This window comes from Nycticebus coucang, chromosome 6 (genome assembly GCF_027406575.1).
Source record: "Nycticebus coucang isolate mNycCou1 chromosome 6, mNycCou1.pri, whole genome shotgun sequence".
Lineage (NCBI taxonomy): Eukaryota > Metazoa > Chordata > Mammalia > Primates > Lorisidae > Nycticebus > Nycticebus coucang.
Window position 1 is genome coordinate 5,709,938 of NC_069785.1, and position 14,451 is coordinate 5,724,388.

At 41.7% G+C, this 14,451-nt stretch overlaps 1 protein-coding gene across 6 annotated transcripts in view; it reads right to left on the bottom strand.

The window, feature by feature from the left end:
* Window positions 1–14,451, bottom strand: part of FRMD6 (FERM domain containing 6) — a 106,790-nt gene that overhangs the window by 42,008 nt on the left and 50,331 nt on the right. The gene's annotated exons all lie outside the window — the stretch shown is intronic.

The following is a 14,451-nucleotide window of genomic DNA, read 5'->3' on the forward strand; positions in this document are numbered from 1 at the left end:
TTTGTTATTTCACTAAATAATTAATATATAGATACAACGAGACTGTGCACATCAGACCAGATTTGTGTATGACAGGACTACGGGTTTCGGATACCTCTCATGTCTAACTAGTCTTATTAAACACATTAGTTTTATTTTTTTAACTTCTCTCAGGTTTTTAATGTAAACAATTGTTCACGAGTGCTACAAGTTTTATCTCCAATTTTCAATGATCACGCCTCCCGCTCCACGTCTCACTGCCTGGTGAGCCCTTACAGAATGTGGAGGCAGTTGTAGATATTTCCTACTCTTAATGAGCGTGTCTGGTTTCATAGGTTGCTAACAGAACAGTATTCAACCAAGACGTGTCAAGACTAGTTGTCTCGCAAACCATTCATATTCCTATTATTCCCTTCCAGCTGTCTCTATAGGATGTGAGAGACAGGCACGGAGCCACTGCCCTCGGCAGAACACACGTGCACATAAGCACACAGCTTACCTAGAAGGGCTGTTGTCAGGAGCCAACAGATCAGAGCATAAATGAGACTCCTGGCCTATTTGCTGCTTAAGACTAAGTGTCTATCTCTTATCAGCAGGGAGAGAGAGGACATATTCATAAATAGATGTCACAGGGAGTAAACATAATCTTGTGATTCTTTTTAAAGTATAAATAAGACATTATCCACAAGGGGATTACTCAAGACTAAATTTATACCACTCTGAATTGCAGAAATCAGCCTCGCAGCCATGAGCTACTTAGTCTGAATCCTAAGCTGAGTTCTAACTTGGTTCCGAGGGGACACACTTCCTATTCCGGGGAAACACTTTTCTGTCCAAAGACCTTAGGGAGATGAAGGACAAATCATGTACTGGTAACTTACTTGCCAGACAATAAAAAATCAGCTTTAATAATGATCAAATGCCATCCTGACATCTTCATTAATACCCAACGTAGAAATATAGTATGTTAAACTACACAACTCCCTCACTTGAGTTTGAGCCCACCTTATTATAGGTCCCTTATTTCCTGATAAGCACCACTGGTGACAAAGTTAGTTACTTTTAAGAATCAGGAAGGCACTATAGTACCTACAAACACAGGGCAATGATTTCCACTATTTATAAATTGTGGAAAATAAGCTTTAAAACTGGCTCACGAAAGCAAATAGACAACCTTCAGAATGAGAAAAAATATTTGCCTATTACGAATCTGACAGCGTCTTGATAACTAGGATCTATAGAGAACTCAAATTAATCAACAAAAAAAGAGCAAACAATCCCATCTATCACTGGGCAGGAGACAGGAATAGAATCTTCTCTGAGGAAGACAGACAAATGGCTAACAAACCTATGAAAAATGCTCATCATCCCTGACATCAGAGACATGCAAATCAAAACCACTCTGAGATACCACCTAAGCCCAGTAAAATTATCCCACATCACAAAATCTCAAAGTTACAGATACTGGCGCAGATGTGGAGAGAAGGGAACACTTTTACACTACTGGAGGGACTGCAAATTAATACAGCCTCTTTGGAAAGAAGTATGGAGAATCCTCAAAGAACTCAAATTAGACCTCCCATTTGATCCCACAATCCCATTACTGGGCATCTACCCAGAAGGAAAAAAATCATTTTATCACAAGGACATATACACTAGATGGTTTTTTTTTTTTATTAATACTAAATCATAGCTGTATACATTAATGCGATCATGGGTCACCATACATTGATTTTTATAAACAGTTTGACACATTTTCATCACACTGGTTAACATAGCCTTCCTGGCATTTTCTTAGTTATTGTGTTAAGACAATTATATTCTATATTTACTAAGTTTCACACGTACCCTTGTAAGATGCACCACAAGGGTGATTACACCCTCCCTCCACCCACCCTCCCCCCATTCCCCATATTCTTAGGTTATAACTGGGTTATAGCTTTCATATGAAAGCCAAAAATTAGTTTTATAGTAGGGCTGAGTATATTGGATACATTTTCTTCCATTCTTGAGATACTTTACTAAGAAGAATATGTTCCAGCTCCGTCCATGTAAACATGAAAGAGGTAAAGTCTCCATCTTTCTTTAAGGCTGCATAATATTCCATGGTGTATATATACCACAATTTATTAATCCATTCGTGGATCGATGGGCACTTGGGCTTTTTCCATGACTTAGCAATTGTGAATTGAGCTGCAATAAACATTCTGGTGCAAATATTTGTTATACTGTGATTTTTGGTCTTCTGGGTATATACCTAGTAGAGGAATTACAGGATTGAATGGCAGGTCTATTTTTAGATCTCTAAGTGTTCTCCAAACATCTTTCCAAAAGGAATGTATTAATTTGCATTCCCACCAGGAGTGCAGAAGTGTTCCCTTTTCTCCACATCCATGCCAACATCTCTGGTCTTGAGATTTTGTGATATAGGCTAATCTTACTGGAGTTAGATGGTATCTCAAGGTAGTTTTGATTTGCATTTCTCTGATGATTAAAGATCATGAGCATTTTTTCATATGTCTGAAGGCCGTGCGCCTGTCTTCTTCAGAGAAGTTTCTCTTCAAGTCCCTTGCCCAGCCTGCTGTGGGATCACTTGTTCTTCTCTTGCTTATATGTTTGAGTTCTCTGTGGATTTTGGTTATTAAAACTTTGTCGGAGACATAACCTGCAAATATCTTCTCCCATGCTGAGGGCTGTCTGCTTGCTTTATCTACTGTGTTCTTGGCTGTGCAGAAGCTTTTGTTTGATCAAGTCCCAGTAGTGTATTTTTGAAGCTGCTTCAATTGCCCGGGGGGGTCCTCCTCATAAAATACTCACCCAGACCGATTTCTTCAAGGGTTTTCCCTGCACTTTCTTCTAGCATTTTTATAGTTTCATGTCTTAAGTTTAAATCTTTAATCCAGTGAGAGTCTATATTAGTTAATGGTGAAAGGTGTGGGTCCAGTTTCAATCTTCTACAGGTTGCCAGCCAGTTCACCCAGCACCATTTGTTAAATAGGGAATCTTTTCCCCACTGAATGTTTTTAATTGGCTTGTCAAAGATCAGATAATGGTAAGTAGCTGGATTCATCTCTTGGTTCTCTATTCTGTTCCAGACATCTACTTCTCTGTTTTTGTGCCAGTACCATGATATTTTGATCACTATCGATTTATAGTATAGTCTGAGGTCTGGTAGCGTAATTCCTCCTGCTTTGTTTTTATTTCTGAGTAATGTCTTGACTATTCGAGGTTAAATTAAAAAACAAAGACCACATGATTCTCTCAATTGACACAGAAAAAGCTTTTGATAATATCCAGCATCCCTTCATGATCAGAACACTTAAAAAAATTGGTATAGAAGGGACATTTCTTAAACTGATAGAGTCCATCTACAGCAAACCCACAGCCAATATCGTATTGAATGGAGTTAAATTGAAATCATTTCCCCTCAGATCAGGAACTAGACAAGGCTGCCCATTGTCTCCACTGCTCTTTAACATAGTGATGGAAGTTTTAGCCATCGCAATTAGGGAAGAAAAGGCGATCAAGGGTATCCACATAGGGTCAGACGAGATCAAACTTTCGCTCTTCGCAAATGATATGATTGTATATCTGAAAAACACCAGGGATTCTACTACAAAACTTTTAGAAGTGATCAAGGAATACAGCAGCATCTCGGGTTACAAAATCAACATTCATAAATCGGTAGCCTTTATATATACACCAACAATAGACAAGCTGAAAAAACAGTTATGGACTCTATTCCGTTCACAGTAGTGCCAAAGAAGATGAAATATCTGGAAGTTTATCTAACAAAAGACATGAAATATCTCTATAAAGACAACTATGAAACTCTAAGAAAAGAAATAGCTGAAAACGTTAACAAATGGAAAAACATGCCATGCTCATGGCTGGGAAGAATCAACATTGTTAAAATGTCCATACTACCCAAAGCAATATACAATTTTAGTGCAATCCTTATTAAAGCCCTACTGTCATACTTTAAAAATCTTGAAAAAATAATAGTTTTATATGGAATCAAAAAAACACTAGATTGTTTATTGCAGCTCACTTTACAGTTGCCAGGATGTGAAAACAACCCAAACGCCCATCAATTCAGGAATGGATTAACAAACTGTGGTATATGTATACCATGGAATACTATTCAGCCATAAAAAATTGTGACTTTGCATCCTTTGAACTAACCTAGATGGAGTTAAAACACATTATTCTCAGTAAAGTATCACAAGAATGGAAAATCAAATATCCAATGTGAAGTCAGTAGATGATCTAATTCATGCTCACGTAGGAGAAAAACTCATTTCAACTCAAGTTAATGGAAGGGAGGAATGGTGTGGTGGGGAAAAGGGAGGAGGAGTTTGGGGTACAAGAGGGACTTGTACCCCAAAGTACAAGAATGGGTACAAGAGGGACTCCATCGAATTCAAATATTATGATTTGATTATTTCTACCCTCACATTAACCTGAGATTTAAAAAAATAAATGGGTCACAACTGCAGGACACATGGACTTTATTAATGTATCAATGCCAGCTCATCAGTGGTGACAAATGCACCATGATTAAAGTGTTAGCAGGAGGGTAAGCCGGGCACATAAGGACTCCCTGCACCACCTTTGCAACTTCTCTATAAATTTAAAACTTTTCTAAAACAAAAAATCTTACTTAAAAAAAAAAAAAGAAAAAGAAAATGTAAAAAAAGTAGGTCACCAGAAATTTCCCACTCACACAATATTCTCATATTTAATGGAGGCAAGAGAAGAGTCTCAATTCTAGAATTGTCTCCCTAAAAAAAAAAAAAAATGAATAAAGGATGGTCATTGAGAAGATGGTAATTTATAAGGCAGGCATGATTAAGTAGACATTATCAGCAGTCAATATGGTATCTTTATCACCTAACAAAAACAAGGTGAAAAATTATCTTGAAAACTGGATTGCAGAGAGCCTTATCTTCCAGTGTAATCATTACACATTTATACAGCCCACATGTGCACACGGTGCTGTAACACTTATTTGTTGAAGCTGAAAAGCAGAATTCAAAAGCAATAGATACCTCCCTGGACTGATAAGTTCACCATCTGGTGGACAGATCACTGCCAAGAAGCTTGAGATGACAGTATCGTCCCTGATTCCTAAGAGCACACACGCTCTGACAGACAACTCTCAGGTCAACCTGCGGGATAATACGAGACACTGGACGGCAGCACCAAGTGTGTAAATACCCTGCCGTGGACGACTCAGGTCAGCCTGCAGGACGATACGAGACACTGGACGGCAGCACCAAGTGTGTAAATACCCTGCCGTGGACGACTCGGGTCAACCTGCGGGACGATACAAGACACTGGACAGCAGCACCAAGTGTGTAAATACCCTGCCGTGGGAACCATGGCCGAGACCCGTTTGGAAGCAACAGCACGTCATCTTTAACGTATGGTATCCTAAAAGCAGTGTCAAAATGCCTTTGGCAAAATGAATTGCTTTCCTTTTTGTTCGTTTATTCGTTCATTCATTCAGCATTAAACACCCACTATGTGCCCAGTGTTAAGTGCTGGGTAGACTGCACTCAACAAAACAGATAGGCTGCTCTCATGCAAACAGCCAGTCTGTAACGTGGATGGTGACTTGCACTACAAACAAAAACAAGTCAAGAGTACAGGAGGGAATGGTGGAGAAAAGGTGCTGGTCTGGGTGCTATTTCATATAGGGCCATCCGCGGAAGCATCACAGATTAGTCAGTTCTGGGCAAACATCTAAATACCCGTTTTCAACCTTTTCTAACTCCTGGCACACTTGAACTACAGTTAAACTTCTGTGGCACACTTAAATTACGTTGATCAAAAAAAAAAAAAAGGCAGAAGAAGAATTACACTTAAATGTGCTTTGAATTTCTTTTGAAAATAATTTTAAAAATTTTCGAGGCACACCAGTTGAAAATCACTGATCTAAACGAGAGAAGGACGTCCTTTCTGTCCTTCCATACACTCATCCCAGGAAGGAGATTTTCAGGCAGAGTGAATGGTAAATGCCAAGACTCACTCACGGTTCAGAAAATGCAAACCAAAGTACTAGCGATAGCTAATGCTTACTACCCCTCACTGCGTGTCAGGCCCTGCTGTTAGGGACCCATGATATATTAAAGGAAACCACAAACTCTTTGCCATGCTTCCCACTGGGGCTCTTTCCCTCCCCTTAATTCTGGGCCGTGGGGCTGAGTGTGGTGGTGCGTGCCTTTAGTTCCAGCAACTTGGGAGGCTGAGGTGAGGGGATCTCTTGAAGCCAGGAGTTCAAGAGCCTATGCAATATAGAAAGACCTGTTGCTAAAAAGTTTTCAAAATAAAATTTATGAATCTAGGCTGGTCCTGGGACTAACTCATTAACTCGAGCTCAGTTAAAAGTTTTCCCTTCATGCATAATCAAGTGTGCAAATACTCCGTGTTTACCATTCAAAGCACTGTTGCTGCACTAGCATTTAGTTCAGTAGCTTGTAATTGTTACTTTTCTTGGGTCTCTTCTATTCAGATCATCTTAGGACAAGGTCACCAGCTGCAATTCATATTTCAAATCTCTAATGCCAGGCACACAGCATGTGCTCATTAGATGTTAGCCTGCTTCTCCAGGGCTGTCCCGGGTGCAGGAATCTTCACGTGGACAATGAAGAATCCAGCAGGGCTCTGTAATCTTGGCTAAACATCCTCTGTAGTGGGGGCTGTGCTGTGCGAGGCGGGATGCTCAGTGGCACCCTGGACTCTACCCGCAGACACCAGCAACGCCTCTCCTACCAGGTGTGACAATCCGAAACATCTATGGACATTGCCAAATGCCTCTAGTGGCAAAGTTACCCAGAGCTGAGTGTTATCTACAGGTTTCCACATAGAAACATCCGGACTACATTTTACCACCCAGTTTTTGTTTTTGACCTAAGTAATACACTAATACAACTATTACTAAATATATATTTTTTCCAACTAAAGGTCAGTAATTGAGTTCTAAACTCAGAATTCTTAGCTTGAACATTAATGCCAAAATTTTCAACCTCTTGAATATGTACAGGCTCCAGCTTGGGAATCGATTTAAAGTTTATCATTAAAACATAAATATGCAGTGTAGTGTTCTGTCAGCCTTCTCAGACAAGCACACGCTCATTCTTGTCTAGGCACTGGCTCCTGGAGAGTTCCGTATTTTGGTATTAGTACCTGGAAATAAAAAAAAAAACTGACCTGGAAACTACTGATAACATGATTTTCAATTTGTCTGTTTGCTCTGTATTATGTATTATGCTCTGTATTAAGGGTCATTTGCTTATAAAAGCCACTTAGGAACCACCTCACTTAATTTGAGAAGAAAAAAACTGACCCCTCTCTGCTCCGCGGCCTGTTTGGCGGTTACCATATTACCTAAAAGAGAGTAACTGCCATCCGCCACCATCTGGAGCCAAATGCTCCGGGAAGAACCTCAGGTTATTTGTTGCTCTGTTCCCCTCCTTCCAACCATTGCTCTGGGGGGTAGGTGAGGCACTGTGGAAAGGCTATGCCCACCTTCCATAGGCACAACCTCAGGTGTTCAGACACAACGGGGATAGAAATGTAGCAAGAAGACAGACTCCACTGCCCCGTCGGTGGCTCCTGACCCGGATTCCACAATACTAGCTGTGTGACCTTGGGCGAGTTAGCTCACCTCTGAGCCTGGTTCTTCATCTGTAAAATCTGTAGTTACTGGCCTTCTAAGAATTTTGGAAGGGTTAAATGAGGTAATGGATATAAAGTATTAGATCCCAGGTTAGTTGGGGGAAGAGGTTATTCATGAAAATAATCGTCATGAGTTGCCAGCCCACGAGGAGGAGTGTCCACAGTCATCAGCGGCACACACCACACGGAGACCAGCCTCGAGAGCCAGACGCTGTGGCTGAGCTAAACTGGGGAGGGGGCTGCACTGCGGGGTGGGGCGGGGCAGACAAGTGTAGGGTCAGCTGTGAATGGGATGGTGGTGCTAGTAGGTGGTCACCCCTTTGAAATTTTATGTATGGAAAGAGAATGTTTATAGGCGCATGGTTTCAAATATGTGCAGGCTGACTGAAAGATGGAAGGTAGAGGACCTCTGTTTTAATCTGTTTGGCGCCATCTTCTCCCATTCCAGATAATTCCATGGAAGCCATGAACCAGTGTGTTCTCCACCCTGGAGGGTAAGCAGGCGATGTAGGGTAGGAATGTGACCCAGCGTTGGCCAAACAGGATGCCCCCCCACTTCTACAATCACAGTGCTTTATCTAAAAGATGAACACAGAACCTAAGAAAACCAGAATTCCTTCCTGGAATTTGCTGAACAGATGCTGGGAGGGAGAGGGCTGCTCCTCTCCTCATTATTAGTGAAAATGACATAAGCCTAGAGCTGCTGGCAATTGTATTTGATATCACGTGAGAAGGACACCGTCGCAGAAAAGAATCCTGACTGCGGCATGGAGCAGAGCGTGAAACCAGAAACGTGCACAGGAATCGCGCACAGCGAGCCGGCAAAGCACCTTCTCCACCAAGAGGCTCTGCCTCCTGCAACTGAGCAAGTCTTCCCTGAAACAAGAAGCTGACAGTTGCTGATGCATCATTCATTAATTCACCGTTTACTACCCCTGCCTATACCAGCATCGATATTTACTTTACTTGAAGAAGAGTTGCTCTAAGTTTTAAAGTTTCTCTCCATTTCAAAACAAAGAATACCCACTATGATGAATAGTCATCACATGCAGAAAAGACCTCAAAGGTGAGGGAAAAAAAATCTGAGCAACTGAAAAATTTAAGTGGTTGGGTTACTGTTCACAAACTACTATTCTCTGAGAGCACCACACATAGCAAGTGATTTATGATGAGAATAATGCACAAATTCACTGAAGGCAAACAAAGCATACTGGACAATTAGTTCATAGCAATCATTTTCAGCCACAAAGGAATGCTTCGTCTTGAATAATGGTACATGGCTGAACAGCCCAATTTATTCAAGACTACAGTGTTTTTCCAAAATGATGCTGAATATGCTTTTATTGTATTGTCCATTTCTAATAAATTAGAGTAGCTGTGGGGAAAAAAACTTCTACAAACAAAATAACTGGAAAGCATGATTGATACATAGTTTGAAAACCGATCAGTTAACAGTATAATCATAGCAATTTTAGCAAAAATAACTTTAATTTCAGGCATATTACATAAATTTGGAAAGGGGAAAGCCATTAAGTTAAGGAGCAAATGTGATTTAATTTTGTTTTTTGATCTAAGTAATACACTAATACAACTATTACTAAATATATATTTTTTCCAACTAAAGGTCAGTAATTGAGTTCTAAACTCAGAATGCTTAGCTTGAACATTAATGCCAAAATTTTCAACCTCTTGAATATGTACAGGCTCCAGCTTGGGAATCGATTTAAAGCGGACCGTAGCCTGACTCTTAACACTATTACACCACACAAAAGTGTCTGAGCACTGTCAATCAAAATGCAGGCTAGTTGCTTTGACTATAGAAAGGTTAAATCTGGGAAGAAGGAACATGGCCTGGGTACGTAGTGTAGCAACTGCCAGAATCATATGCTGCTAAGAGCTTGCAACCTGGAGCCAGGCTTCCCGGGTTCGAACTCTGACACTTCCCACCTGGGTATTGTCAGGCAAGTCTCTTTACTCCTCTGAGTCCATTTTTCTCACCTTTGAAATGAGATTGTTGTGAAGATTTTCAAATGGGTTACTCGTTTGAAACTCACTTAGAACAGAGCTTGACACACGGCACGCACTGCTGCACTGCACTCGCTACCGACAAGCACGGCCGGCGCTGCGCCAGGCAGGGCGAGGGCGAGACCTGCAGTTTGGCCTGGGTGAGGGTCATAACCGGCTCTGTCGTTTATCACATCTTGAGATCAAAAAGGAATGGTGTTCTCCTGTTGGTGGCCAACAGATTGCTTCACTTTTGTATTTAACCAATAACGATTTGTTAGACCTTGGGATGAGCAATGAAGAATCTTCCAACTAAAGTGGGCTTGACTGGTGCCAAGTAATGCTTATTATACTCTATTGAAAAACATTTTGTGGTTGAGTCGTTGGTCGTAGAAAAGGGAGAAGATGTGAAAGACAGGCAAAGAGCTTTCTATTGCAATAAGGAGGAAAATTAGTGAAATCAATGTGTTCATAAAAGCTCTGGTTAGCACGGTAAATCATGCAAGCAACGTGACTTTGGGTGATTCCTCCTATTGACAGACACAAAGACGTCCATACCTTTTGACCCAATACTTCCACTTCTAGGGAGTGTATAAGGAAAAAATAATACAAACAAAGCATACTTCATTTCTGAACAAAAGTAGTCACTCAAGTGTTATCCAAAGTAAAAAGCAGAAAAGAATCTAAGGAGTCTAACTACAGGAACAGATCAGTAAATTATAGTATATCAAAAATGATACCAATAATAAAAACATTTGAGTATATTTCCTCCAAATCACAAACACTCATTATAGCCAAAACTATCTTGTTTAACTGTATATTTTTAGAACTAGCAAGAATAAAGCAAGGCTCTAAATCAAAAAGGGGAAAAAAAAGAAAGAAAAAGGTCACACAAGTACTCAGCTCGTCAGTGAACAACCATAAACCCACTGGTACTTGAGTCCTCCCACACCTGCTAAAGTATTATTTCACATTTATCTGTCTCTCAACACCATTTCTAAATTCTGACCCTGAGAAAATCCATAATCTCTTTGAAGAATCAAAATTAATACAGTAGAAACATCAGAAAAAAATACAGTGTATATTACATGAAATGCTAAATGGTGTGGAAAAATTAACGCTGAGGGATCTGAGAACAGGCTGAGAACTGGGAGGAGTGCGGGTTTCAGCAAAGGTTTTATGGCGGGAGGAAACGGCTTGTACATTGTGGGGAGGAGGAAGAATTGTGAGGGGGAAGGAATACAAATCGAGGCCCTGATGGAGAGGCCAGAGAGAGGCCTGGGCCCTGCCTGGCTGCTCTCTGCAGACTCGGGGATAGGATGAGAAATCAGGTTGTGGAGTGTCCCCTGCAATGTAAGACATTTTCTTTGGTCTCCTGAGAGACTTCTCACAAGACTTGCGGGGATGCACACAGCATCGGGTTCTAGAATAGAACTTGCATTAACTCCACCAATCATCTTCTTTAAATGTGGCAACGGCTTGACACCCTGTACTATTCTGAGTCCGACTCTTTCAAGGTTACCCCTCTTTTGCTGGCATTATTTTCTGCTACCACCATCCTTGCTATTTGTTTATAGAGGCAAAGCAAAGGTAATGAAAACAGTGGTACTCAGGGAAATAAAATCATTACTCATACTAGCGATTAAAAACCCATTCCTCCAGGCTGGGTGCAGTGGCTCACACCTGTAATCCCAGCACTTGGGAAGGGTGAGGCTGGAGCACTGCTGAGCTCAGCAATTGGGGGCTGCAGTGAGCTATGATTGCATCACTGCACTCTAGCCTGGGTAACAGAGACTCTATCCCCCACAAAAAAAGGAGGGTTCTGGTATACCCTCTGAGCCTAATTCTGTTAATCAACTATTACAATGGCTCCCATCCTGGAGTTCATAAAAGTAGTCATCAGTACCATTTTTAAGTGCTTATTTTGATAGCACATTTAGTTTTCCATGACAGAGTAAAAAAAAATGAAGACAAGTGACTTAATTTGTTTTGATAGATCATCTTTCCAAACATAAGGCTGGAGTAAAGTTGGGGTGAGAGGGGAGAACAGAAGTGACCCTCAATGAATGAAAGGTTGGGAAAATTGTTTTCTACATATATACATCTAAAAAATAATCCTAGGGAGCAAACAGACCTGTCTGGCCTATCTCCTGAGCACCTTCCTGCTCTTCAATCTTAGGGAGCAAACAGACCTGTCTGGCCTATCATCTCCTGAGCACCTTCCTGCTCCTCCACGCCTTCTTTGATGATCTCACCTGGATTCTCACTGTGCTCAGTGCTGCTCACTCCTTACATCCGCCTGCCAGGGGGACCTCTCACAATGCACATCTGACCACGGACATCACACACACCCTTGCTCACGTTCTTTACTGGTTCAGCACTTCCCAGGATGACACCCAGAAGCTAAGGCACGGCCATCTCTCACCACCGGGCCCCACCCGCCTTCAGTGTGGGCACAGTCCAGCTCATGTTCTCAGTAACTGCGATTCGGAAGCTGAGATTAAAAGGTGCAGGACTTGCCCAAGTCCCTCAACAACCTTGTCCCATACTCCCATACTTTTGACCCTGCTGAGCTGCCTAGAATATCCTCTGTTGTACATTATCCCGGCCACCTACTTACTTCCAGAACAAAATAAAACATCTTTGTTCTCCCCAGAGCACTCATGGTGCTGGTGTGGGAAGCAGCTCCACATCTTCAGTCTGCTGAGAGGCGTGTTTTCTGCTCCTCTCAGAGGACCAGCGTCTCCTCAAGACCAGGTTCCATTAGCATCTGTAAGTCTCTACCTCCTGAGGCAGCTCTGGCTCTGTAACAGGCACCCAGTAGGACTTGTGGAGTAAGTTGTGGAAACTTATGCACCAGAAATGTGAATATATTTCCTACAATTAAGATCGCAAGTGTGTTCCTTTTAGAGACCCTTTTCTCCCTCTAAGGGTAGTCAGTGTTGAATATTTTCTGCATGTTAGCTACGGGGGAAATGGTGCACATTTTTTGTCTCCAAATTTAGAGGACAAATACTGTGAGAACACTGTCCCCAACACTGGCAACAAAATAGTTTCTGGAAAAGTCTCCATAAGCCAACTTATGTGAAAGTAAACATATACGAAGGTAATATTTGTTGGAAAGGACTAAGTTGCAGATATCCAAAATACCCACCCAAACCTGGACTCTGAAGCCCACCTGCCTGAGTCTGACTCTCACCCAACTATATCACCCAACTATTGAGCTGTATAAACTTGGCCAAGTCTGTACCTCTCCACCTCAGCTTCCATGTCTGTCAAACGGAAATAACAGTGTGTACTTTACAGGGTACTGTAAGGCCCATGGGAAGCACTATGTACATGTTAACTGGCAGTAATTAAACAATAGGAATAGCTAAATGACACAGGGGAGCTTACAAAACTAAAGTAACTTGGAGCCTGACAGTCAGGATGGGTGGGCTCAGGGTGGCTTGAGGCGGCAGCTCAGTGTCATGTGGGGCGTTCTTCCCGGCACCTGGAAATCAGCTCCAGGCTAGTATCTTTCAAGAGTGCCCAAGTCAGCCAGGATGTGGAAAGAAACAAGAATACCAAAACCCTCCCTGACTGGATGTCTTAGGTTGCAAGCCCCCCATCACTGGACAGGAGCAAGGACAGCCGGATTACCATGAGGCACCCCAGTCCCACCTCTACCCCTGGACTGGGATCCACTTCCCCCGAAGCCTGATGCTGGGAGGTGAGGGGTGCTAAGACAGGCACCCAACAAGAGCAAAAGCAACAGTAAAGTTTATGAATTTAAACCAGAGAAACTATTACATTTTCACAGCATCTGTATTCAAAAGTCACATCAGGTTTAGCAACCAGGCACAAAAATTCCTTTCAACCAAGATGAATTTCTAGCATAACATCGCCAACAAAAAGTGCTGCTGTCAGGGAAAATCCCTCAACTTAGAAGCATCTGCTTCTAATTTCCACAATGAAATCTTTGATTCCCTCATTCATGGGACTTGCACTCAATTCCCTCTGACACAGGAAATGCAGTTTTCTAGATAATGACTTTGCTGTGAAATTCTCATTATCTGAGCAATACATGAATTTTAACATTTTAAGTTTACTTATTTTTCCCCTGAAATATTTTTTTCCAAAGAGAGCATGATGCTGTAACAAAGACTGAACTAAGCCTCTGGGAAGTTGCTAGCTTTCTTAGAACACTGCAGAAAGATTTTCCTTGTCATTAAATGGCTCATAACAACAAAACCAAGTCCAACGACAAGCTGGAAAACCAAGTCCAACGACAACAGAATAATAAAATGCGGCACATTACAACAATTCAGCAGTGACAACTGGTGAACTATATATCTACATGTGAACAAGCATGAACCTCAAAACCAATGTGAAGCAAAAAAAGTAACAGACGAATACATATGGCATGATTCTATGCAGAGAAAGTTCAAAAACAGGCAAAATAATGACCCATTTGGGATACGTATGTGTGTGGTGTGGTGAGGCAAGGCAAAGGGCCAAGTAAGCTCAAAATGCTGAGTGGTGCAGGAGGCTGGGGAGCAGGCTGGGGGGTAGGAGGCACACTCAGAAATGAACAAGGAGCTTCCAAGCTTCCAGAGAAATATTATTTTTCTTAAGCACAGCAGCGGATACATGGGTATTCTTTCATCACCACGACTGTTTAAGATATTCATAGACATTATAAACACTCTTCTATGGCTGCATCTCACAATTTTAAAAAAGTAAAATGGGGCGGCACCTGTGGCTCAGTCAGTAAGGCGCCGGCCCCATATACCGAGGGTGGCG